Source organism: Lutra lutra, chromosome 9 (assembly GCF_902655055.1).
Source record: "Lutra lutra chromosome 9, mLutLut1.2, whole genome shotgun sequence".
NCBI lineage: Eukaryota > Metazoa > Chordata > Mammalia > Carnivora > Mustelidae > Lutra > Lutra lutra.
Genome location: NC_062286.1, coordinates 70,659,813 through 70,686,575, shown reverse-complemented (window position 1 = coordinate 70,686,575; position 26,763 = coordinate 70,659,813). Strand labels below are relative to the sequence as shown.

At 35.0% G+C, this 26,763-nt stretch overlaps 1 long non-coding RNA gene across 2 annotated transcripts in view; it reads left to right on the top strand.

The window, feature by feature from the left end:
• Window positions 1–26,763, top strand: part of LOC125110038 (uncharacterized) — a 48,143-nt gene that overhangs the window by 11,894 nt on the left and 9,486 nt on the right. For both annotated transcript variants that reach the window (XR_007130423.1, XR_007130424.1), the window contains exon 3: window positions 22,122–22,213. This is a non-coding gene — a long non-coding RNA (uncharacterized LOC125110038). The remainder of the gene's footprint in view (window positions 1–22,121; window positions 22,214–26,763) is intronic.

The following is a 26,763-nucleotide window of genomic DNA, read 5'->3' as shown; positions in this document are numbered from 1 at the left end:
GAAGGACAATGCCCCTGACTTAAAAGTCAACAATACAATGAAGTATAGGCAGCATTATTATAACTCTGAATTATAGAAAAAAGTGAACAAAGGAAAAAAAAAGTGGGTAGCAGAATGGGGAGACGGAGTGGGTTTGCCACTAGAAGATGAGGTCAGTTTACTAAGTGAGGCTAAAAAGAGGAAAAAATTATAAATAAGCAATCAGATCATATCACTGACTGGTCTGCTGATGTATTCATTTATCCATTAAACAATTACTTATTACTTATTGACCATTTATATGTTAACTAACAGTTTTACATCAGTCAATAAAATAGACTGGGTCCCTGTCCTCCAGGAGGATGCCTAAATTGGGAGGGCTGGATTTATCCTCTTTTATAGATCCCTTAGGAATTCATATTAGTGAATGCCTGTTCTCCTTTATTATGTAGTGCATCCTCCCCCATTCATATGTTGAAACCCTAACACTAAGGGCTTGGTATTAGAAGGTGGGGCCTGAAGGAGGTAATTAGGTTTAGAAGAGATTGTGTGAATGGAAACTGCTTGACGGGATCATTGTCCTGCTAAGAAGAGAGACTAGAGCTTTCTCTCTCTCTCTCTCTCTCTCTCTCTCTCTCTCTCCCAGTGCCTTACAACAAACAAAGATAGCCATCTGCAAACCAGAAAAAGGGCCCTTACAAAGATCTGTCAATGCTGGCTCCTTAATCTTGGACTTCCCAGGCTCTAGGACTGTGAGAAATAAATTCCTGCTGTTCAAGCTGCTCAGTGTGGTATTTTTGTTATAGCAGCCTGAGCTAAGACACCCTTTGAAATAATCCATGATGTTTACTTTAACTTGTTTTAATCTTCACTAAAATATTGAAATGGGGTAGTATAAGCAGAAAGAATTAGAGGTCCCCCGAAAAAGACAGACATAAGACTTTTCTTGACCTAAGAAAAGTCAGTTTAGGCAGGCCTTCAACCATCTTGTGAAAAATGTTAAGAACAAACAGCCACTATCTGGCCAGGAGCTAGCCAAAACACACCCAAAAGTGCAGACCGACACTACACACATTCTTGAGCTATCTTTGCAGGATCTAAACCCCTTTGGGCACTCAGATACAGGATCCTGGAAAGCCAGAGAATTAATGATGCTGACCACTGCCGACTCTTGTGACTTCGACTTGGACTCTATCACCTCAAGATGACTCTTGCCCCAGGTCCATGCCGTATTCCCCACTGCACAAGCCTCTTCATGAATATGTATATACTCTTAGCTTAAAACTTCCCCAATTTTGTTGTTTGGAGAGACTTCACTTGGGAAAAGATCCCTACTCTTCTCCTTTATCGGTTGCAAGGAAAACCCTTCCTTTTCCTATCCTTTGGTTTCATGGTATCTTTGGCTGAACATTCCCCAAGAGGTGAACCCAGTTTTGACTGGGTAATGTACGCCCTAGGACCCAGCCAGCATCTGTCAACATGATTTAAAGGAATGCTTGAAATGCTCCTTGTTTGAACCAGTTACAGTATTCAGTGTTGAGGTGGTGGACTTTTGTCGTTGTTAATTTAATCAATTTGTTCTGTACATTTTACAACTAAAATTAATTCATCATTCACTTGGGATTCATTTTCAATTCAATGTCTTGACGTTTCCTATTCTTTGTTTTGTCTTTTGGCTTCACATTCACCAAAAGGTGAACCCAGTTTTGGTTAACAGTAGTGTGGAGAGTTTAGTTTGCTTAATATATCACTTTTGATGAATGCTCTTTGAAGCCAATTACTCATCTATGAGCTTTTAGTCTACCCCAGTGTCTCAGAGTTAGCCAGTTCTACTTAGTTAAAAGTGTAAATAGCTCTACTATAAGGTGATTTTTTTTTCTTTTGAAACCCTCACCTTATCCACTATATAGGATAACTGACATTTTCTTCAACATTAAGTAAGTGATTATTTAGGATTACATCAAGTATCAATTAGGGATGAAGTCAGCTAAAAAAAGTATGTTTATTTTCACCCACTTTGGGAACTAACATAATAAAAATAAAATAAAGTAAGCATATACTAACTTTCTATTTTTTTTTTCATAATGCGGGGGTGAAAAGTAATAGCAGAGTTGATAATAATTAGTAGTCATAACTTGTTATAATTAGGATCTTGAACACATTTAAAATATTAGGGAAGGGGAAGAATAAGTATCTTTCTCCTGATCCCTGCACCTGGCGAAATTCTTCACAATGCTTGGAGGACAAGGTCATTTAAGTGTATTTTTCCTCCTTTTACTTTGAGAAAAGAAAACTGAAGGGATCCTGTGAACAACTGCTTTTTGCTGTATCTATTCTTGTTAGGACCTGCACCCACACTTTATACATGCCTTAATGTATGCCCTCTTTATAAACGTCAAAGAGCTAATAATTTATTTGGAGCCTTCGAGCACAACAGATAATATCTAAGGACTAAACAGGCGAGGTTATTATGTGTATTTTCCAAGGCCAGTGACTCTGGACATCTTGACACCAAGACACCTGGATCAAGGGCATAAGTGATTTATGGAGGACACCTGAGCACTCATCCTTGTTTTGACTGGTTCCTAGATGCTGAAAGGACATGAACACCAGACCACCATCCTTAATAAAACTCGAGAACCCAAGCAAAGATGAGACTCTCTCTGTTCCTTTCTGAGTCTTCCAGACATTCCATCTGTTATATTCTATCACTTATGCTATTCAATAAACTCTGCTCTCACTTCCTCTCTGCTTTGTATTTGATTTCTATCTGCAAGAAGCCAAAAGCATTCTTGTCTGGTCCTGTGAAATCCCCCTTGGGTCTTAGGGCTCAGCCAGCCTCCATCAACACGACACAAAGGAATACTTGAAACTCTCCATGTTTTAACCAGTTGCATCATTCAGTGTTGAAGTGGTTGTTGTTCTTATTTTAATCAATTTGTTCTGTACAGTTGCAACTAAAATTAATTCACCATTCAGCTGGGATTCATTTTCAATTCAATTTCTTGACCAAATTGCATTTTTACATTAAATTACATTCTTATGGATCTAAGTTGAGTGTGATTATAATGATTAATAAGACCATGTAACTTTATAAATTAACCATAATTGGCCACAGTGATTGTGAAGGTAAATTCCATTATAGAGGATTGGAGTTGAGAGACTGGAAACGGTGGCTGGTTGAGGGGCTTATACATTCTGTTATAGATGTTTTGAGGAAATATCCATTAACTAGAGGGATTAGTATTTATTCATTTGTAAACTTGTTTCACTTAGCTCAACCCTTTTTCTTTTTTTAATAATGAATAAATGAATGAGTTAGTGAGTGAGTGGCTATAGCAATTTTCAAGTGCTCCTTAAGATAGCAAAATAGCAATAATAATTTTTTGAATAGACTATAATTTCCTACTAGGAAGAATATTTTTTCTACTCAATTTTGAGTGCATTTTATGTAAAGAAGAGTAAGAAAATATTCTATGTTTTAGTCTAAATACCTTATGAATCTCATTCATATACACTATAGGATTTAAAAACATGAGGGGTACCTGGGTGGCTCAGTCAGTTAAGCATCTGCCTTTGGCTCAGGTCATGATCCCAGGGTCCTGGGGATCCAGTCCCGCATAGGGCTTCCTGCTCAGTGGGGAACCTACTTTTCCATCTCCACCTGCTGCTCTCCCTGCTTGTGCTTTCTGTCAAAAAAAAAAAAAAAAAAAAAGATTTGATTCCTCAAGTTAAAAAAGTATCTCTTTAAAATAAAAAGAAAAAAATTCATTCTAGTACAATGCAATTAACTACCACTTTAAAGTGAAATTGACTTTATGAATGCATATATGTATATGTATATACATATATATATATATTACATATATTTATATATTTGTAAATATATATCGGTTTTGTTTCTCTGGAGAACCCTGACCAGTACCATGGGGATGTGACATCTACGCACTCAGGCTAGGTCTTTACCTTCAATAGCACTGGGCAAGTCAATCAGACTGCTCTATTCTCTGAGTGCTTGAACCACGTGCTTGACAAGAACATAGATAGTGACAAGAAAAGAAATATAGTATTTGGGAAATTTCTGATTGCAAGTAACAAAACTAACAAATAAATATAATAACAGCTACAAAATCTTACATTGGCTTACTAAAGGAAAACTGTTGGCTGACAAAATTATGATAGCTTTAGTCATAGGAAGCATTTTAGCTTAATCCCTTTGAAGCACTCTAAATCCTGCCTTATGCTGCATTATGTTCCTAGGATTATAATAACAAAGTTGCTTAAAACAAGAGAATTCTTTTTCTTACTGTTTTGGAGGCTAGAGGTCCAAAATCAAGTTGTTAGAAGGACCATATTATCATGAAGACTAGAATCCAACCCATGCCTTTCTTTTAGCTTCTGGTATTGCTGGCAATCCTTAATAGTCTAATCTCTGCCTCCATTATTACGTGGTTTTCTCTCTTTCCTGTATTTCTTTTCCCTTTTCTGATAAGACACTAGTCTTATTAGATGAAGACATCCAACATAAACCCATTGAACATCCTTGTCTTTGTTTAGTTCTTTAAATGATAGATATTTTTCCAAAGATGAGCAGAAACGCTTATAAGGACATCATGAACTAGCTTGACTCAAGTCTAAAAACCTGACCAAGCTCAGGATTCAGAACCTCATAGCTTTACTGGCAAAGGTTCTAATCTTCTCTGCTTCCATTACAACAATAATTTAAATAACACTTAATACTTATATATTGATTTTTAGAGCTCTGTGTACATTATACTACTGGCTTCTGTTTTGTATCTTTTAGAACACCACATTATTTTGACTGTAACATCAATATAATTTATAATAATGTTATCACTTGGCCTCCAGGGTAACATTTTTTTTAAACTTTGATCAAAGCATGATGGTTTTATTAATTTGCCTTGCTTTAAAACATGAATCACAGAATTCTTTTTTTATTTAGTTTAGGCCTATGGTCTAGCCATAACCAGTTCAGGAAATGTCATTTTATTTGCTCTAGAAACTACACTTAAGATTTATATGTAGACAACTTTTATTTTTTCATTTTTCTTTAGTTTTCTAGAAGTGTCCAAGGAACTTTAAGCTACAAATTAATTAATATTCTGTGTATTTCTACAGGAGAGGGAGGATGTAGAACTCCTTATATAAGGAACTCTGTTTTCATTTGGATGTATTATTTTCAGATCTTTCCTCAACCCATAAACACACACACAGTGCTTTTTCTCTAAACTTACCTTGAGGATTTTGTAGAATTGTGGAGGCCTGTGGAGATAGTAAGTGTAAGTGCTGTAATCTATGTACAATGTTGTACACAGAATAGAAAAACAACTTAAAAAGATAAAAACTTAGACCAGAATCTATTTTTTCCTGGTTGTAAAAAGGAAATGGAATAGACCAACACATGAGAAGTGGTGCTCAAGGAAATTAGAGAAGAGATAGGAAGGTAGAAAAACATAAATCTAAGTCAAGGAAGTCCTTGAGAAAGGACAGTAAATATTCTTTAAATGATGAAAAAAAATATAAAAAAATATATAAATCACAGTAAATTACAGTAAATATTCTTTAAATGATGAAAATATATATTTATATGTATATGTATTTTTATACTGTAGTTTACTTTGGGCATGGTGCAAAACATAGAAAATGATGGTTCCTGTTCCAACAGAGCTTACAGTCTGAAAGTACAGAGTCCTGGGTTTAAATTCTAGCCCTGGCACTGTATTGGGTAAATTTTAGCCAGGTATTAAAACATCTGGAGCCACAGTTTTCTCTTTGATATATGAAGTAGAGCTAAGAGTACTTATCCTAAATGGTGGTTGGAAAGATTTAATGAAATAAAATGCATAATGCTTGGGTCCATATCTGTCATATAGTTGACATTCTCTTTGCTTTCCTTTTCAAATCTAGTGAAAGTTAAATAATGTGATGGGCACAGAATTCCACAAGCACAAAGGAAACTAAATAAAATCTTGATTTTTAAAAAGATTTTATTTATTTATTTATTTGACAGAGAGAGATTGAGCGCAAGTAGGGGGAACAGCAGGCAGAAGAAGAGGGAGAAGCAGGCTTCTCACTGAGTGGGGAACCAAATATGGGGCCTGATCCCAGGACCCTGGCATCATGACCTGAGTCAAAGGCAGATGTTAACCAGCTGAGCCACTCAGGTGCCCAAAATCTTTAATGTTCTTCTGTGACTAGACACATTGTTGACATTTTTTTTTTTTAAACCAGGGATTGATATTTTGGAAAGAGAGTATTAAATTCTTAGGTAAGAAACTTCTAAGTTAAAGAATGAAATTATTTATATATAGAACTGAGTTCAACTATTGAAATTTTCAGATTCATGTACGGAAGGTGCCTATTCACTATATCATTGTATGAATTTTGAATTTTTCATCAAATCCTGATATTTTGGTATAGTAAGTCCTATATGTAACTTCCTCTGTTCTTACATATGTATTTTTAAACTGGTCTCATTTGCAAGAGTATGGGCTAAGGTCAAGGATAGATTATGTTCTCAAAACTATGAGATGTTTAACATTTCACATGCTAATAGTCTGTGTTCCTGGCCTATTATATAGTGGCATAATGTTAATGACCAAGTTGCATGTCACTCATTTACACAGATGACTGCCAGGTAATGAGCCTCCTAAAGAAGGAGCTATGGTAATTATCCTTGGTCTGAATGGATGTGTTTCTCATAATCTGTTTAAAATTTTTTTATTTATCTTCAAATCTATGTAAAATATTACAATGTTAATATTTTAAATTGGCAATACCCAAGGTGAAATTACAAACTGCAGTGTGGAAGCTAGTTAATTTAGACTATATTAGGTAAGGTCAGAATCTTAAAATGAGAAAAAAAGCTACTTCACCTATATTTATCTTCCATCTGTTTAGAAACTGTTCAGATTGCCAACATACTGATGCATCATTTACTTATAATAATGTGTTAATCACAATAATGAGCAATCAATTTTCAGATGTTAAATGAACACTCAGAAAAGGAAACCCTGTCATTTAGAAGGCCAGTTAATGAGAGCAAGGTGGAAAAATTGCTTGATTAGGCAGCTGACTTTTTTAATACGAATGTTTGTGTCACCATGAATTTAAAGTCTACTAAACAATTGAGCTGCTTTATGCTGATTTTTGGCAAATTAAAGAGAACAGACTGCTTTTAAGGGGGAACTTCAACTACAACTGCTTTCATTGAGAACTCACTTCATGAGAAGTGATTATGTCATAGATTGTCCCACATAATAGATGTTGCTTACTTAACAAATTTTAACCCAGTTTCTTTTTTTTTTTTTTTTAAAGATTTTATTTATTTATTTGACAGAGAGAGATCACAAGTAGACGGAGAGGCAGGCAGAGAGAGAGAGAGAGAGAGAGAGAGAGAGGGAAGCAGGCTTCCTGCTGAGCAGAGAGCCCGATGTGGGACTCGATCCCAGGACCCTGAGATCATGACCTGAGCCGAAGGCAGCGGCTTAACCCACTGAGCCACCCAGGTGCCCTTTAACCCAGTTTCTTATCATATAAATAGTCCATGGTCTAGAGAAGATGAGGGCAAACTACAGGGCACTGGTCAACTCCAGTCAGCCATCTGTTTCTGCAAAGCCTGTGAGCTAAAATTAGTTTTTACTATTTAAAAGGTTGAAATCAACCACATTTGAAAAAAATAATATTTGTGACAAATGACAATAATAATAAATTCAAATTTCAGAGTCTATAAGTGGAGTTTTATTGTACCACAGCTAAATGCATTCATTTACATATTGTCTATAGCTGCTTTTGTGCTACATTGGCAAGAGTTGTGTACAAAGATAGTTCAGCTGGCAAAGCTGAAAATGTTTAAGATCGGACTCTTTAGTGAACAAGTGTGTCAACCTCCAGTCTAGAAGTTATAAGTGTATGTAGAGTGTAAGTATGTGGGGACAGGGGTGAAGTGTAACAGAATTTCTACTCCTTATTCTGCCAGTAGCTGAAATGGAGCAAAACAATTTTGTCTGCTTGGTTATTTTAATACTTTGAGCTGATATTTAATTTCTTCTTTTATGCTTAATCTGATGCTGCTCTAAAAGGAACAGTCTTAATCTTCCATTGGTTACTGTTCAATATATATTCACCTAGGACCCAGAATTCTCAATTCAGTTGAAAACAAGAGTCTGAGTTGTATTTGGGTATCGTGTTTGGATATTCTGAATATAAAAGGAGCTTCATCTAGGTAAGAACAAATTAAGACACTGTTGTAACCTATTATGCTATGTTGCAACTTTATATTCTCAGTGGTAAAACTTGCTTCTTTAGGTCTTTCATGTTAGAGTATCGAACCTGAGACATTGCATGCGTTCTCACTGGCCATGCCCAGCTATAAAATAATCTCATTACGTTCAATATATTTATTAAAACAATAATGACAAGTATAATGATAATATCAATAAACAACAAAGATTTATTGAATACCATTTTGTCCTAGGTCTGTTTTAAATATTTTATAAATATATTAACATAATTCTCACAATAATCCTATGATCTCTCTCCTATTTAATCTCTATTTTACTGATAAGAAATAAAAAAGATTTCACAAGCTGTAATTCTGTTCAGAACTCTCTATTTCTAGATTTTATGAAATTTAAGACCTCTGAAGCCAAACTTGAAATAATTTTGGAGGTGTGTCCTGATCATAGTTCTACTGACTGGAGCTGGCCAGCCTCCCTTTATTCCTTTACTTTAATGCTGCATTGGGATGCTGAGGTTAAATCAGGATGTCTTAGAGTTCATCCATTGAAAAAGTATTTTATTGTTGCTCTATAGGTGAAACCATCCAAACTTCATAGAATCTAAATGCTTTAGTTCCTCATGACATTGAAAATGGAAGATATATTAGATGCACTCTTGTCCACAGAGTTTTGAATGACTTAGTAATGAGCCTTTGTTAGTAATTCAATAGTATCACACTGCTGATGTGAATAATTTGAAACTTTTCCTGTATCTGAGCAAAGTGGGACAATCTTTTGGAATATAGTTCATTTGCATAATGTTCCCTCTAAGAAAAAAACCTACACGGTTATGCAAATACTACATATGTTTAGACGTTAGATGCATTATGCATGCCTATTTAAAAGATTCAATTACTGGAATATTAATGTCTTCTTTTTTTCTGCCTTCAATATTCCTTCCAGCCTCCCTCCTTACCTTTACACCCCCAACTCCACACAGGTGGCCAGACATTTGGATTTTCCTGTGTCAGGGGAAAGCTGTTATTCAGGATCAAAAATAGAAGATACTCAAAGTCATTCTGCCTTCCTGTAAGTGATGGGGGAGAGGTGAGCCCTTTGATTTAAGAGAGAGTGAACTGAAAACTCCCTGAGCGTAGGAAGGAAATTAAGGCCCTAGAAGTTGCCTTAGTCGGGGTTCTCATTTCCCAGTAGCCCAGGAGCCCCAGAGGAGCTCAGAGGAAATGGCATAACTATAGGCAGACCCAGGTACACAAACTCAGCAACGATGCATGTACATTAAGCACAGAATAGGAGCAGTCCAGCTGTTGAATATCTAGGACGTATCTTGGCTCAGACAATGCAGTGATTAGTGGTGACCATGATGACTGAAGAATAGAGGCCCTTCTTTCTTTTGTCAAGCACTACTTAGGCCTCTCTGGTTTCAGGGCAACTTTAAGGAAGGAACTAGTTCTCCAATTAATTCCAGAGAAGAAATATTCCTCTATTCTAGTATCAAAGAGGTTTATAGCTGGAGTTAGTTCGATTTAAAAAAAATAAATAGGGATGCCTGGGTGGCTCAGTAGCTTCAGCATCTGCCTTTGGCTCAGGTCACAATCCCAAGGTCCTGGGATTGAGCCCCATGTGGGGCTATCTGCTTAGCTGGGAGCCTGCTTCTCCCTCTCCCTCTGTCCCTCCACCCCTGCTTACACTCTCTCTTTCAAATAAATAAATAAAATCCTTAAAAAATAAGGAAAATAAATAAATATGTTGTTTCTTGCATACTTGAGATTGAAGGCTAAAATTCACAGCCACTACATATGTACATACATATAAAACAAATTCTTCTTAATATCCTCAATGGTGTGCCTTTATATCATTCTCTCTTTGAGTTATATAAAATTATGCCTAAGTGAGAATGAAAAGGATTATCCATCAACAAATACATAAGCTGTTACTTCAATTTCTCAACATGGTACCTAAAACATGGCACCTTGGCTTCCTCTAAAAAGAGCAATAGCACATGCCTCAATTACTATTTTTCACATGTATTTCCACTAGTTTTAGACACTTCCCCTGAACTGTTTCTTCTGTCCCCTTACTTTATTTTTTCCTCAATATGGCTGAAGACCTAGGATGCTTGTGTTCTTCATCCAGCTTACCAATGGACACAGGGTAGTCTCTGGCAGCCATTTAATTTCCTCCAGTGCAGCAGTCAGGAAACCCCACCAAGTCCTCTCAAAGTGACTTGATATTTCTACTTAATTATTATTAGTGATGGATTTGAGATTCTCTAATGAAAATGTCTATTGCAGGGCAATATGTTATAATCTAATTTGGAACTATTACCCTGTCTTGTTCTGCTTTGAGAGGGACATGAAGAAATCAAGCTTTGTATTAAATAACATTCTTTGTGAGGTGAATAACTAAGAACTGGGAATAAAAGTGGAATGTTATAGACTCCATAAGCCTATTTATTGAAGAGAGAGAAAATATTATCTTGTCTACTATTAATGACATTTCTTTAATAATATCCTATATTTTAGACTAGACCTAAATATAGTATTTTATTTTCTCACCTCCACTTTCTATTGAGATTTTGTTTAGTCTATAAATTACTTTTATATCACTTGGGGCCTCTGAATGCTGTGCAGCAATAGACATACAGAGATTAGACATTGTTTTATTTTCTTTTCTAAGGATCCACTAATAATACAAATAAAGAATTTCAATTTTTATTTTTAAACAGCCACTATCTGTGGTGGTATTTGGAAAGGGCATTGAGTGGCCTAATCTCATTTTAGAGAAGTCATATTTTAGTCATGATTTGGCTAGAACATGGTATTTGAAGACCATTAATAAATCCTTGGTTCTTTCTGTAAATAGAAAGTTAGAATAAAGTAGACAGAGCTGCATACAATATGATGTTCTTAACAACAACGACAAAAAAATCAATATGACTGATCATTGGCTTCTTGTGAACCATAGATGAAGGCCTTCTTTGAAAATAGGGAGAAATCAATAAGTGCCAGCAAGATGTAATATGAGGGGTATTTGAAAGGCCCTGGTGTATACATGGCCCAGTGGCAGTCTGATGCTGTTGGAAATACTTCCACAAGTCACAGTTTCCCAAGTTCTCTGTCATTAGCTTGTTTATCCTTATTTATTTTTTAAAATTGAATTATTCCTGGCATCTGAAGTAATTATTTAATCTAACTGGCTAAATCTTGAAGGTGGATTTTGTTGTTGTCTTAGGATCTGAATACAAGAGAGTATTACCTGTCTTCTCACAAGTGAAAAAGCCTTGAAAAATACCAGAACTAGTGGAAGATTGCAGGAAAAAAGGCAAATGTCACCTCTTCTACAGTTCCCTTAGGAGTTATTCTGTCCATACGTTTGTATCCATCCCTCTTATACTATTGAGTTTCTTCATGGTGTTTACTATTTTTTTTTTTTTTTTGAAAATGCTCTGATGATACTGAACACTGTATATATTGAAAATCTGGTGGCCTGGGGGTCAATATGTTCCTTCACTGCCTACCCCAATACTTATTTATTTATATTTAGTATTTCTCTCTCTCTATGAACCAAATTACAGTTTCTTAGCAGGAAATGTTTTATGACAGAAAAGCTTTGTTCCACTTATAGAGGCAGGATAATAAAATGTTACAGCACTGTAGAACAGATTTTTCTTGGATTAAAAAAGTAATAATTAGCTCTTTTGTTTTCTAGCTGTGTGACTTGGTAAAAAAAAAAAAAAAGTTAAATTAGATTAAATGAGGATGGTAATACTATCTGCCTAACATGGTTGTTGGTAAGATTAGGTTGTGTGTGTGTGTCTGCATGTATTATAGGATATTACTTGGCACATAGTTTGGGGTAAATAAGTGTTATTGTTTATTATTATTTATGCAACTAATATTTATTAAGCATGTATTATGTATCAGATAATGTAGTGTCCTCAGCACTAAAGATACAACAGCAAAAACAAGACAAAACAAAGATTATATTCATAAAGTGTACCTCTTGAATTATAACTCATCTACTATTGTTGCCCATTATTCCTGAAAGCAAGGAAAGAAGGTTACTACCCATTGTCAAACTGGCCAAAGAATGCAAATGGTAGAAGAGGCTACAAAACTGCATTTTGCTTTGGAATATTTATTTTATTGATTTTAATACATGGGTGACGATTAGCTAACACATAACAGCTAAAATAATTAAGAATGAGAGTTGAGGCACCTGTGTGGCTCAGTCAGTTAAGTGTCTGCCTTCAGCTCACGTCATGATCCCAGTGTCCTGGGATTGAGCCCCAAAGCAGGATCCCATGCCCCATGCTTGTGTTCCCTCTCTCCCTGTGTTTCTCTCTATCCAAAATAAATAAAATCTTAAAAAAAAAAAAAGAATGAGAGTTTGTCACAGACTCATTCTAAGTGAAAGTACACCTCGTTGCTTACTGCTTTTGAGATCATCTGGAGTTCTCACTGAGTCACTGACATCCCTTACCTTTTCATCATGACAACAAATTTCCTTAAACCCTCACAAAACAAGTATCATCATCACTTGGTATTGTTTCAGTAATCAATCTAATGGAAGTTTATCCATTCTGCTGAACTTTAAGAATTATATAATCCAAAAACAAATTAATATCAAATAAATCCAGTAAAATTTTATCAATATTTCACAGAGAGAAATAACACCTTTTAAAATATTACAATACAATTCTCATTTCTTGGAAATTATTTCAATTCCTTCCTTCCTTCCACAGCTTTTTTCATATTTGTCTTCAGTAAATTCAGAGAATAATTTTGAATAACCCGAATTATCCCAAATGACTCTTTCCACTACTCCTCTTCAGGCAACTGATTGACTTCTTTAACCTTCCTTAATAGGTTAGTAGGAGAAAGCATAAGTTTGAAGTCATTGGATTAGATGATTTATTTGGCAAAACAAAAGAATTATAGAATTTCACAGTTGAAAGAGGCAATATGGATCAGCAAAGACAGGATCTTCAAGTTTTATTTTTTAAGCTGTGTTTCTTTTTTCAAATGAAAATTTGTGCAGAAGTCCAAAGTGTAAAACAGATAAAAGGAGAGATGCTCTGATTGAAATGAGGTGCAAGCCTTAGAGCTCAACTCCTGTGGTGATAGCGATGGAATTTGCTGCAAGTCAAGAAGCCCTTGTTTAAATGTCCCTGACCAAATTCAAATCCTTCATTTCAATTTGAAGAAATTTAGGTCTGGAGAGGTAAAAATATCCAAGGCCAGACATACAAGATCAGCAGTAGAACCAAAGTCTGCAAATAGATATTCAAGATGCTTTCCTTCATATTAGAAAGTAGTATTTTACTGTATAATTAAATGGAAGGTTAAGCTGGTTGATGCACTAGTGTTCCAATGGCAAGGTCACAATTTAAGTAGTGAATGTGGGCTGGGAGATATTGTTACAGCCTCTTTGGAAAATAAAATTTGCCACAATCCTTCTTCTGACCACAAGAGTTCACATTCCGGCAACATGAAAAATACACTTATCTCCTCTCATGCATATCCAAATTTAATCCCATTGCTTCAAGTTAAAAACCCATGATCTCATGAAAACCAGGTTTGCGTACACAAGAGGTTTTAATTTCTTAAGGAATCTCCATACTGTTTTTGGTAGTGACTGTACCAGTTCATATTCCCACAAACACTGCATAAGGGTTCCCTTTTCTTCACATCCTCACCAACATTTGTTATCTTGTCTTTTTGATGCTAGTCATCCTAATAGATGTGAAGTAATACCTGTGGTTTGATTTGCATTTCCCTGATGTTGTCAGAAAGATAACTCCTTATGTTTTCTTCCAGAAATGTTAATGTTTCAGGTCTTACATTCAAGTCTTTAATCCGTTTTGAGTTGATTTTGGAGTATGGTGTAATATAGAAGTCTATTTCCATTCTTTTGTACATGGATGCTCAGTTTTCCCAACACCATTTATTGAAAAAAAAATCCTTTTTCTTTCTATAATTTTGGCACCTTTGTCAAAAATTAATTCACTATATATGCATGGATTTATTTCTGAGCTCTCAGTTCTGTTCCACTGATCTATTTGTCTGTTTGTATGCCAATACCATACTGTTTTGCTTTTGCTATAGCTTTGTAATATAGTTTCAAGTCAGGATGTGTGATGTCTATAGCTTTGTTCTTTCTCAAGATTGCTTTGGTTTTCAGGTCTTTGTAGTTTTGCATAAAATTTAGTTTTTTCCCCCTATTTCTGTGAAAAATGCCATTGGAATTTAATAGTAATTGCACTGAATCTGTATTGTCTGTCACCTGATAGGTAAGAGTAACTCAATTCGTTTCTGGATTTCTCTCAGAGGGAACTGATGTGTGTGTAGATGTGTATTTGGGGACTCCGTGTGAGGAGGGAAAGTCAGGAGCATCCAAGTTTCCATCTTGACGACATCATTCCTCTTAAGCTCCCCCTCCCCATTTTATTAATTGTAGCTATAAGAAGTTAAGCGTGTCATGCAACATTTTACTTGAAAATCTTCTTCATTAAATTATAGAATTCATTAGGTTTATTTTCTATATTTTCACAGGTAATATTGTTTGTTATTTAATTTTCTGCCCATATATGAGTCTTTTTTTTTTTTTTTTTTTTTTTTTTTTTTTTTTTTTTTTAAATAGGGCCCTCCTGCAGATGGTCAGCTGGAAGTCTCACCTGAGGGGAGGACGCTCTGCCGAGGCCTCTTTTTTTTTTTTTTTTTTTTAAGATTTTATTTACTTATTTATTTAACAGACAGAGATCACAAATAGGTGGAGTGGGGGGTGAGGAAGCAGTCTCCCTGCTGAACAGAGAGCCCGATGTGGGGCTCGATCCCAGGACCCTGGGATCATGACCCGAGCTGAAGGCAGAGATTTAACCCACTGAGCCACTCAGGTGCCCCTGCCCATATATGAGTCTTTTATCTTCCATCATTCACTTGCATTTTCCCGACTTTCCTTTGGGTCTTCAAAGATACTTTTCTCAGGGTTCTTTAGGCTTCTGCTAAACAGCCTCATGGATTTTGCTCATCATCCTTTCCCAAAAGGAAAGCCACATATTTTAGGTTTTAGTATAGTGCATCCCTCTGATCTGGATACAACAGATGAATAAAACTGTATCTCAAAGTTAGTGAAGTATAACAACAACATTTATTCGTAGTATTTCCCATGGGTTTGGGAACTGACTCTGCTTAGCTAGGCAGTTCTCCTTAGGGGTCTCTCATGCAGTTGTCATCAGATAATCATTGGGTCGGGAGTCATCTTTAAAGCTTTCTTACTTATCTGACAGTTGATGATAGTTGTCGCCCAGAATCTGCCTGCTTTCACAATGTGGCCTAGATTTTCTTGCCTTATAGTGACTAGATTCCAAAAGCAAGTTCTACAAGAAAGAGAAAGCAGATTGTCTGTATGACCTAGCCTCAGAAATCAGACAGCATCATTTCCACTACACTCTACCAGTAAGTGGTATAGCAACATTCCACCTAGACTCAAGGGAAGAGAACATCAGCTTTTTTTGTAAGATGGAGAAGAAGCAAAGTCACCGAGTAAAGAGTCCATGAGTGATAGGATGATAGTATTACACAGGTATTTGTAAAATAATATCTGCCACAATCATCTAGCATAAAACATCAGTTGTAATGTATCACACATCAATAACAAAACAGAAAGAAAAAATTAGAATAATGACAGATTATTTCATAGTAAAAGGATGAAAATAGCTTAATGTATTTATTAAAAATTTTTTTAAAATAAAATATTTACCATTATAGGGAGTATTATTTGAAAAAGTTGACTATCTCAATGTTTTGGTATTTGAAAAGAATTCCAACAGATGTAGGATAGTTGCTGCTAGGAGAAGGTAAATATTTCACAATAAATGAGATGAGTCATAGTACTACAAATAAATATTTCAGACATCTTAATGAGATAAAAGAGTCTGAATATAAAAAGAATAACTTTTGTACTAAATTCTAAGACAAAGTAATGTGATAAAAGATTATTTCTGAAAAAACAAGTTTTATGAATTTTAACCCTCTTTCCTTAAGAGGTCTTCCTCTTTTCTTCCAGAGAGTGTACTGTAAGACAAAGTATATTAAAATAAAGGAAAACCTAATCACTTTAAATGCTGTAGCTGCTTTTGGACAGCAACTCAACATGCTTTCAAGTTGGAAAAATTCTCTCACTCTTTCTTATGGGAAAGGAAAATGGAACTAGATTAAGCAGTTTTAAGACCTCTGGCATCACAAATTGGGAATTATTTAAGTCATAATTATGCAAGGCCCAAGTGGATGACCAGCTTAGAGAACACCCTTTCTTAGCTTCCTCCTCTTATGAAGTCACACTACCTCTAATAGCAGCTCTATCCATATATCCCTCCTCTGCTGTTCCTTTGCATTTAAAGAACTCCTTAAAAGGAAAATATTTATTGTGTGTCTAATATGTGCTAGGCATTATGTAGGTCTTTTTAGCATGGTACTTTATATTTTCCCTCCTGAGAGTTTGTGGTATAAATATTCTCATCACTCCTTTGTCATAGAATTTGTTTGCTTGTTGCTTAATCTTATTCAAAAATTACTTTCATTAAATACTACTGACATGTAAAAGCATAGACAATCGTATAATGAACAACTGCAACATGCTTAAATATTTCAGATAAAATCTAAGTCCTTTGGGTAACTTTCCATGATCCCATTTCTTTCCTTCTTATCCAAGAAGTAATCATTATGAATTATATTACTTCTATTCATGAAACTATTTTTATATTATTTTGCATATTTTAAAATGTAAACTGTTATCATATCTTCTGCAACATTTTTCCCTAAAATTGTTTTTACCTTTATCCACATTTATTTTTATTTTACTATTATGTCAGCTGTGTAAAATTATTTAAATTTACCCATTCTTTTTTCTTTTTTAAAATATATATATATTTAAAGATTTTATTTATTTATTTGAGAGAGAGAGAGTGAGAGCATGAGAGGGGGGAAGGTCAGAGGGAGAAGCAGACACCCTGCGGAGCTGGGAGCCCAATGTGGGACTCAATCCTGGGACTCCAGAATCATGACCCAGGCCAAAGGCAGTTGGTTAACCAACTGCACCACCCAGGTGCCCTTATTTTTTCTTTTAATAGACTTTCACATCATTTAAACTTTTGACCAGTATAAACCATGTTGCAATGAGTATTTTAGGTATTATGTACTGGCTTTTGCTATCCTCTCAAAGTATAAATCGTGATTTTTAAAAAATTAAATCAACATTTACCCTATATATTATAATTAATATAAAAATACTATTCATTAGTAAACCAAATAGTGGTCTGTGATTAGCTTTCTCTTCTTTTACTACTTTTTCCCCCTCATGTTATTGCGGGATGAGGAGGTGTAAGGCAGGTAAATTATGTTTTCTACTCTTTTAATTGCTTTATTGAACATTAAGAAAAATGCATTTTTAGAAGGACATAAATAGTACTTTGATAAAAATTTAACTTACTAAAATAAAAAAATCTGTGTCAAAGAAGAGAAGGCAAATAAAAGGAGGAGAGGTAAGAGTGACATGACATCTCAAATATCTTTTTTAATATTTTATTTACATATTTGAAAGAGAAAGAGAGAACACATGTGAGCATGGGGAGAGGGTAGGGGGAGAGGGAGGCAGAAGCAGATTCTCCACTGAGTACACTGAGCAAGGAGCCCAACCAACAGGATGTGGGGTTCTATCCCAGGACCCTAAGATCATGACCTGAGCAGAAGATAGATGCTTAACTGATTGAGCCACCCAGGCACTCCAATATCTTGAATACCAAACACTATGTATTCAAACATATTCAAATATGCTTACATTTTATTTATTGAATACTAGATATACTCTAGTTGACTCTAACATTTCCAATATAAAATAAAAAAAAACTTCCTTAACCCAATCTCTCCCTCTAACCCTATTTACTCTCATTTCTTCCCTTCTCACATGGGGAGAATAATGTTCTCCCCAAATATATATATCTCTTAATCCCCGGAATCTATAAATATGTTATCTTTGAAACAAAGATTTGCAGGTGTGATTAAAGGTATAGACATTGAGATAGAGAGATTTTGAAATTACTATTTATTCTGCCTGAAAGTCTCTTTCCTCAGGATCTCACCCAGCTGGAATCTTATTATCACTCTGACTTCAGTTTAAAGGGGAGCTCTCACAAAGTGAGGTCTTCTCTAGTCATCAAGTAAAAAACAGTCACGTAGTCAGTAGCACAGTTCACTTTAATCTCCACATAATATTTATCAATTTCTTTTCTTCTTTACATGCGCATTGATTTGTTATCTGTTTCTCACTAGAAAGTAAGCTCCATAATGACATGGATCTTGTCTGTTCCTGCTATATCCCCAGATCCTAGAAAAATGCTATTTATATATTATACCCTCAGTTTATGTTGCATGAGGAAGTTAAATGCCTTCCAACTTAAAAATTCAAAATTCCATGTCTATATAAGACTTAAGAATCATGAGCATGCTCAAATGTGCATAATGTTTTGATAATATCTATGCAAATATGTTCATACTTTAAACTAAAATCATTATAACTAACATAAAAGGGATGTTAATTTACTTTAGCCAAATATTTTGGAAAGAATATCATATGGAATATCTTGACTTCTAAATTCTAGGTTTTGCTCTAACTGTGTCTCATATTAGAACTCCATCTCCTTGGGGCGCCTGGGTGGCTCAGTAGGTTAAAGCCTCTACCTTCGGCTCAGGTCATGATCTCAGGGTCCTGGGATCGAGCCCCACATCAGGCTCTCTGCTCTTCGGGGAGCCTGCTTCCTCCTCTCTCTCTCTCTGCCTGCCTCTCTGCCTACTTGTGATTTCTGTCAGATGGATAAATAAAATCTTAAAAAAAAAAAAAAGGAACTCCATCTCCTTGAATCTTTTTACTAATCTGTACAATGATTACAATGATGGGGTGGGTATAATAGTCTAAGAATGCTATAATTTAACTAACATTGCATGTTGATACTGGTGAAGGAGCATTATTTTGATTCAGGATTCACCTTCTTTTTTCTCTCAAGTAGGAACTACTGTCGATGTTTTGTTGGGACTACAGATAAATCAATACAGATAGGTGACTCTTTACTATCTAGAGAAAATAAATGACAGTCTTATAGAAAAGTTCTTCCTTTGATGTTAAATGGGTTTAATGTTTAAAACTATTCCCTAGGGTTCCACTTTTAATAAAGACAACCACAATTCTTATAAAATTAGATCTCTTTATGATCTTTGAATATGCTTGTGTTATGGTTACTTTAGCATTATGGATGGAATAATTCAGAATAAAGAACACCTGCCATTTTTGTAACCACAACCAGAGTGGTGTGTGCCACAGAATAAAAGGTAACATTACTTTAAAAAGTATTTTCTTGCCATGAGATAAATTATTTCACCTTTCAAATTGCTTCACCTATATGTTAATTAGTTTCTTTAACAAATATTCATGAGACTTCACACATTCTCACAAAAAGACTCCCTAACATGGAAAGAAATCTAAATTACTTTTCAGACTTAGTGATACTTCTGTAGATATTGATAAAATGCCTCTTATATCTATGAATATAAGTTTCTTTCCTTAATATTTTTCCATTACAAGATATTTTATAAAATGGGGCAGCTATTGTCAAAGAAATTTAATTATTTTTTAGCATATCACGCAATTTACTAGCTTCCCAACATCAGATAAGGCCAAATAGTATATGAAACAGCTGAGGAATTTGATTATACATTGTTGAATATAGAAAGAGGATGTCCTGAAAAATAAAAGATGCAGCTATCACTTTGCTCTTTCTCACCTTATACATCACTAATTGCAAAGTCCAAGACTGAAACATAGTAAGATCATATAATTGTCAATTTTTACAAATGTATGTTGAAGGCCTTTCATGTAATAGTTTTAAATCTTGGACTCAGATCTCATGGAGCTATAGCAGCTGTCCACCAAATTCTACTGTTTATTTTTCAACAATATAGATTTGGCAAATTTACTCCTTTTGTCGCCCATCGCTTACCTCCCCCAGTCCAAGGCTAAGATTGCTAATCTGACATTTGCATGGTTAGTGACTATGATGGATAAGCTGGGGAGTTGGTAAACTAAAAACACCAATATTTCAGGAAGGTATGAAAAAATGAGAATACTGTATACCAGTAAAGATGTGCTTTCTGAAATGAATGAAGCCGATGGTGGTGTAAACTATGAGAATTCTTTTAGAAAGCAATCTGATATTCATGATTATTGCCAAGATTCCACAATTATTAATTCATTACTAATTTTGTTTCTTCTATATCCAGTTCTTTCTGTTGCTGGATTGTTATTTCATTTTATGTATTTATTTTAGAGAGACAGAAAGAGAGAAAACACATGAGCAGGGAAAGGCGCAGAGGGAGAGAGAATCCACAGGCAGACTCACTGTAGAGCGTGAAGCCTGATGCAGGGCTTGATCCCAGGACCCAAGGTTCATGACCTGAGCCAAAATCAAGAGTCAGCTACTTAACCAGCTGAGCCACCCAGGTGTCCCTGCTACAGGATTATTTTAAATCAAATTCCAAACATCCTTCAGCTCCTGTGAAATTCAATACATTTCATTCTAAGACACAGATTCTACTTTTGGAATATAATCACAATACCATCATCCTACTCAGAAATCAAAATAAATTCTTTAATAGCCGCACATGAACAATAAGTGCCTCCATTTTCCTGATTGGCCTATAAATAGCTTCTATGTCCTCCCTGCTTTTCTCTTGTCCTCCTTTTAAAAAGTATTCACTGAATTTGGTTGATGTGTTTCTTACATTTCTCTTAACCTATGTTAACATATGTTATCAGTGTCTTGGCAATAGAATATGAAAAATTGCTTCTGGGTCCATTTGCTTGTTTTTGCATTTACCTAGCATGCAAAATAAGTGATTTTCTCTTTTAAAATGAGTACAATATATTCAATAAAACAAATTCCAATTTGGCCAAAACTTCAAATTTAAAAGTGAAACAATCAGGTTAGAAAAGTAAAATATTTGGCATTATGGAGTATAAGAAATTCAGTGATTATTGGTTTTTAAATATGTAATTGATTTCTTTGTCCAAGTAATATAATGTGACAGCTAGGCTACTCTACCTCTCCTCTTCTGTTCATCTCCTATGGTATATATTGGCAACCTCTGAATTTCAATTAAGTTTTCTCCCCCCTCTCTTTTTCTGCTTCCTACCATAATTAGCTTTCTAAGTCTCTAGTGTGTTTAAACAATTTATTCCAATTAATTTGGATCAGATGATTTTTGTACACTCTTCTGACATAGCCAGATATTGAGCTGCCTAGAGTAATATTTTCTAATAAGCAAGTTGGGCCAGCGAAGAACTTGAAAGAGTAGAAAGGATACACTCATTAATAACCCATTTCCACTGTATTTTCCCAGTGTGTACTGTCAAAGGAAAAGAGAAGTTTAGGATTGATTTATGAGGTAAGTGCATATTTGCACGTCCCATCTAGCAGGGAAAGAAATGTAAGTAGACACTCACTCTCTGCTAATAGTTTTTCATCGCTGGAGAGCTTCCATGTTATTATTCCCTACTTGTAGTGAGTTGTTAGATTTTGAGGTGAAAGAAATTCTCTGTTTTAGATATTATAGCTATCTTTCTCCAACCTTCTATAATACAACACCTGCAACCTCTATTTTTCCATGAATTTACTCTACAGAGAGATTCTTTTACTATGGCCTAAGAAAAAAAAGAGACCTTGTTTTATGCTTTTTGCTTATAAATGGTATTTTATAATAGGTAAAACCAAAGATGGTCAGAATATTCTTTGCATACCTTTCAGTTATTCTTTACTTTTCTCAAACTCTGCAGATAATCTGATTTCTTCAACTCTCCAGCCCAGACCTATCAGGGGTCCTGGTAATCTTCATTCTTCTCGGCCATCAAAAATTTCCTGTCAAAGGGTACAAACTTCCAGTTATAAAATAAGTAAGTCATGGGGATATAATGTGCAGCATGATGACTATAGTTAATGATACTGTATTGCAAATTTGGAAGTTGTTAAGGAAGTAGATCTTAAAAATGCTCATCACAAGAGACAAATATTTTCTAACTATGAATGGTGATGATTGTTAATTTTACTTATCGTGGTGATCATTTGGCAATATATAAAAAATGGAATCATTATGTTATACATCTGTGATTAATACAATGTCATAAGTCAATTATACCATATGCATATTTGACACTGAAAAAACAACTCCTTTTCTAATCTACTTGTCTAACAGTATATCTTTTTAATGTAACATAATTTTCCATTTTAATTTGATGACTAGGGAATACATGAAAATCTACCTTCACTGAGTATATGCTGTTTACCACTTGGAGTTTTATTGTATATATTCCATCTTATACCGTTTGTGAAATCATTCTTAAAATCTTCACTAATTCTGAGGACATTTATACCCTTTTACAGTGGAGAAAACTAAGATTCAGAGAGACTAAATACCTTGGCAAGTTTTACAAAAATAGGAATTGGTAGGGCGGGGTTTTGAAACCACAACTTCCTGATTGCAAAGCCCATGATTTTTTTTTTTCTCCCATTTTCCATGTCAGTTTTTCCCTACCCCCAGGAAGTATCATAGATTTTGGAGCCCTGGGTCTGATTTTAATCCATGCATTCTTGTATGGTATGAAATGTCTTACGTGCTCATGAAATTGGCAAGCAGAAAACTGCTGTTACAAATGCCAACCGCAATTTCACAGGATATTTGTAGATTTGGTAAATGGCAAAATTTAGCTTTTTAGCACATCTAAAAGGGAACTTGGTATCATAGTCTATCTTCTGACATTCGAACAAAAATAGAGAAGTATATTTTTAGAATGTAAACGTATCCTTGCAGTATGTTGCCAACAAAATCTATTGGAGTTAGATTTTTAAATGCCCAACTGAAAATTAAAAATCACCTTAGGAACTAGTGCGGTTAAGACAAAGCTTGAACTTAATGCCTATTTACTTAGCAGAAGTCACATAACATTGACGGGAAATAGAGTATTGGATTCTTTTTTAATAGACACCTCTAAAAGTAGGATTTATTTTTTCACAGCTGTAAGGATTAAGTTATATCCTTTGCTAAGTATGCAAATGTGACTAATTGAATTAATGTTCTGTCCACAAGCCAACTTCTTCTGCATTATTAATAACTATGACAAGGAGGCATATTAATAACAAAAATAATACAAGACAAAATCATTACTTCTCCCAGGTTAGCACCATGGTGAAAACAGGTGAAAGGTAACTGAATAACCATTAGTGGCTGGACAGTGTCATAATGCCCAAACATAAATTATGCAGCTTAATCTATAAAAAGTATTCATCTGAATGCCCCTGAAAAAAACAATGATGAGTTACATGGAAAAAGTGGAAAAATTAATTATTAAATCTGTCTGCACTCATAAAGACCTCCTACCTAAACACTAAATATTTCAAGTTGCAGTCTGACCTATCATACACCTTTTACATAGGCTCCCTTTCTTTAACAAAATGCTACAGAGAATGGAAGTGTTGTCAATTAAGTAAAAATGGTTTTTGCATCAACCTTTTCATGTGTGGAATTTAATGACATTTTAAGGTTAAAGTAAAAGTCAAACATCGATTTTTTTTTCAGTGCCTTCCCCTAATGCACTTAATGAATAGACATTCCAATAAAAATCTTTTAATCCATTTTAAACCTTTCACTATCAAAAGACTTTTCTTTTCTCTTTTCTTCTCTTTACCAAACTTTTTTTTTATCCCCACTGACAAAGATTCAGGACAGAAAGAAACAGAGAGTCAGGATGACCTAGGGAATCCAAGTCCAGAAAATCTTGACAATGATGTATTCTAAAATATAGCTAATAAGATGAATCACATCTGTGAATACACCTTTTAGAAATTAGGAGACTGGGGGGCGCCTGGGTGGCTCAGTGGGTTAAAGCCTCTGCCTTCGGCTCGGGTCCTGTCGGCTTGGGTCCTGGGATTGAGCCCCATATGGGGCTCTCTGCTCAGCAGGGAGCCTGCTTCCTCCTCTCTCTCTGCCTGCCTCCCTGCCTATTTGTGATCTCTCTCTGTCAAATAAATAAATAAAATCTTAAAAAAAAAAAAAAGAAATCAGAAGACTGGAAATTCAGAATTCAGACAACATCAGATTGGATGCTGATAATTTTCCAGCTATTTGAAAGGATACTTAGATCTCTTTCACTTTACTTACAAGGTACAATGTAGAGGCATCCTTGTGTCTATGTACTTTGCTAACATAGATTGGTCTACATAAAATATATAGTTGAATCCAAAGAATCAGGAAATTTTGTCCCATAACATCATGAACCACAATATGAATTATAACAAACCTGATCCTTTAAGAAGAGCTTTGTAAATTAAATTCAACTTTACATATGTAACATACCTCACAAGGTGATCTGAGGTTGAAATGAGATGATCTCCATTTAGAGGGTAATTCTCAATGGTTTATTAAAATCACAGTATGAGAATTATTATTACCTCCTCAACAGATTTTTATTTCAAATTCTGGAGAGCACTGAAAAAATCAGCACATTAAATATATAAATAAGTAATTAAGCTTTCCCCTAAGTGCTAGATAATAATAATAGTAATAATAATACAATGGTTAACACATATCTAGTACTTACTGTGTATATGCAACTTTCTGAGTGTATTATATGTACTAAATATTTTAATACTCATAATAACCTTAGCCAATAGATATATTGTCATCCCACTCACAGGGAAGAAAAATGAAGGAGAGAGAATTTTAACTAAACTGCTAAAGTTTCTGTAGCTAGTAAACTTCAGAGCTCACATTCAAACTTTGGTTATCCATGCTGTCCGATGTCCACATACTTAACTGCTGTGAGGTTTAGTTAGAAACTAGTTGAGAGGGGCACCTGGGTGGCTCAGTGGGTTAAGCTGCTGCCTTTGGCTCAGGTCATGATCTCAGGGTCCTGGGATCAAGTCCCGCATCGGGCTCTCTGCTCAGCAGGGAGCCTGCTTCCCCCCCCACCCTCTCTTTCTCTGCCTGCCTCTCTGTCTACTTGTGATCTCTCTCTGTCAAATAAAATCTTGGAAAAAAAAAAAAAGAAACTAGTTGAGATGTGCTCAGTGACTAGAATTTCCATCTACTGTTTTGGTGCAAATGATGGTAATTTTCGAAGCAATAAAGGTGAAGAAAATTAGGATGGTCGACTGTTGTCTGTGTTGTGTTTCTAAGGGTTAGGGGTGAGTTCAGCAAATGAGATCAGAATAAGGTAAGAAGCTACAAAAAATAATCTCACTTAAATTTCTTTGCTAACAAGCTTCTGTTCTAATCCCAAGAATATCAATGAATATAAACTGAGTTCAGAGTTTCTTTTTTAAATTTCCAGAGCATACAGTAAAGAGGCTCATACATTACACATCAATCATTTCATCTTAAACAAGTCCATAAAAGAGCTTCACAATTCCAGCTCTGAAATAGCTGGGGTGTGCCATAGCTGTAGAAAAGTACAGAGTGTCTTGAAATTAGAATCAAAAGATATATTCTGAATCCAAATTCTTTCATTAACTTGTTGCAAGACTGTGGAACACAATTCACTTATCCTTGCTGAATTTCAGTTTCCTCTTATGTGTAATAGGAATAATACTTTTTTCACAATGTTGTTATAAATGTTAAATAAGATCTTACATATATAAGTGACAGTGGTTAATAACAATAAGGCCAGATGATAGGCCAATTCAGTTAATTAACTATTCATTTTAATACATTTAACATAGCTATTTTCAGGCAAGTTATACATTTTCAAAAAGTTAGAAGGTGGTGAAAGATAGTTATCACTAAAATCACAATGAAATATCAAACTTGTGACCTGGGAGTTTATCATGAATTTGCAATCCTTAATGGATAATGTGATTTAACATTGAACAACTCCTCAATTGTATGAATGCGCTGTTGCTTCTGTAACAAAAGACCACAAGTTAGCAACTTCAAACAACACAACTTTTTTAGTTCAAAGTTCTATAGGTCAGAAGTCTGGGTTTGGTGTGACTGGATTTTCATCTGAAGGCTTGGCCAAGGAAGAGTGTTTTAAAGCAGTCAGGTGGCTGGCATTACTCAGTTTCTCACAGTTGTAGAACTAAAGTGCTCATTTCCTTATCGATGATGAGCTAGGGGCTGCTTTCAGCTCCAAGAGCCTATCTGCATTCCTTGCCATGTGGCTACCTCCATCTTCAATGTTAAGTCTCACATTTCCTTTTAAAGGCTCACCTGATTACTTCAGACTTACCCAGGATAATCTCTCTGTTTTAAGGTCAGTTGGTTTGAAAACTTAATGACATTTTCAAAATCTCTTCATAGCAGCATCTAGATGAGTGTTGGATTGAATAGCAGTCTAAACATTTATGCACATCAAGGGGAGGGCATTTTAGACAACCAATGTAAAATTCTGCCTACCTGTCTTTCAATGTTTCCCATTGCTAGAA